This window comes from Ailuropoda melanoleuca, chromosome 5, assembly GCF_002007445.2.
Source record: "Ailuropoda melanoleuca isolate Jingjing chromosome 5, ASM200744v2, whole genome shotgun sequence".
Lineage (NCBI taxonomy): Eukaryota > Metazoa > Chordata > Mammalia > Carnivora > Ursidae > Ailuropoda > Ailuropoda melanoleuca.
Window position 1 is genome coordinate 65,477,453 of NC_048222.1, and position 1,724 is coordinate 65,479,176.

Genomic DNA, 1,724 nt, shown 5'->3' on the forward strand with positions numbered 1-1,724 from the left:
ATCCAAGAGAAAAGGTCTAACTTCTGTTAGACATTTAGGACTAAAGTTCATGAGAGAATCTGTGGCAGGAATGATGATTTCAAAGTCATCTGCATAGCAGGAATAGTAGAAATTATGAATGGAGGTTTCCATGCTTGCCTGGAACTTGTATGTTAACAAAATAGAGTCCTCAAACCCAATTCTTAGGGATATGGAAGCAGTGGAGCAAGTAGATACAGGCTGGAAGCTATTAGAAAGGAGGAAGACCCAGGACAATGTGGGGTCTTAGAGGTCAAGGGAGAAAATGAAGCCAAAGGTCTCACTGATTGAGAAACATAAAAAACTGATAAGGCTACAGGAAAGCAGTTCAAAGATGCTTCTGCATACTGTTAATCACATCTTTTAGTGGTGGGCACTAGGAACTATGGACTGACATGCTCTAGCTAGAGCTCCCAGCAGGCAAGACTTCTGCCATTTGCTTAATCCTGTGTTTCCTGGGCCCTAGATCTGAAACCTTAAAATGTGTAGTATTTATTTAGTATTAGAACCATGTTCTGAGGATGCTTTTTCTGGAGCTGTTTTGAGACCACAGAACTGAAAAAGGTTTTGAGATGAAATGCTAGCCTTGTACCCAGGTTGGCCTGTCATTCTTTCCATTTAAAGCCACTGGTAATATGGTTGCAAGATGTATTTTGCCCATTTTTTAAAAGCCATTTTCTACTTTCCAACCACCAAAATATGCTGGGAGTGTCATAATTGTTTTTCTCTTTGGAACTTTAGAAAATATTGTTTTTATAATAGAAATAGCATTTCTTTAATTTTTTTTCTTTTTTTAATCGCCAACGGCTGCCATACCAAACCACGGACTTGGCTCATTTATATTTCCAATTCTAGCTTGTGCTAAAATTTCTGGCAGATGAGTGTTGTGGGACTGCCCAAAGTGTTTCTGAGGAGGTTTATCTCAGAGGCTAGTCAGATGAAAGACTGAAAAATTAAAAAGGACTTCAATGCATTAATTCGGGTAAAGCATTTAGAATAGGATTATGCACATGGTAAGCATATATGAGGGCTGGTTATTATTACTAAGGCCTTCTAAGATGATGTAGCATCAGAGGCCAAAATGGACCAAGAAAGGCCACCTATTCTTAGGATAAGTGCTCCCCAAGGATCTCAAACAAAGGATTGTTAGAGTTTAAAACACTTCCAGGAAGCTGTTAAAAGATGACAGCACCAGGGGTGATAAGCTAGGTTTGTAAAGGATTGGCCATTTGGCAGTTGGGTAAGCTTACCTAAGAAACGTATCATGGAGTGGGAGGTGCAAGAGGTTAGGATTATTAAAACCTAGTTATAATTCTTACCTAGCAGGGGTGACACCATGATCAAGCAGGTGGTTTTCCCAGGCTGAGGCTTTCCATTGCACTGAGGATGTGCTGACATCTGCGATTTCCCCAAGTGTGGGAAACTCGACTGCATAATTTGTGGTAGTGGGGGACTGTGTTCGTGCTCTCCCCTGATAAAAAAAAAATAAAAATAAAATAATAAAAAAAATAAAACGTAGTTTTAGGATCCACATCCTTTGAAAGTGGTTCACTCATAATTGAAATATAAAGGTACCTGGAATTAGCATAGAAAGAAAATGTTGAGACCCTGAAAAGAGCATGATGTTCAAACATTTAGAAGTTGTCAAAAATGTGAAGAGAGATGAGTAAGTGAGCCTCCACTTAGGGTTCTTTCTGTGTGCCTTT

General features: G+C 39.3%; 1 non-coding gene across 1 annotated transcript; it reads left to right on the top strand.

The window, feature by feature from the left end:
- The first annotated feature begins 1,329 nt into the window (after positions 1–1,329).
- On the top strand, positions 1,330–1,492 carry LOC117802511. The gene has a single exon (XR_004625886.1). It is a non-coding gene; the product is annotated as a U1 spliceosomal RNA (small nuclear RNA).
- Positions 1,493–1,724: the final 232 nt, after the last annotated feature.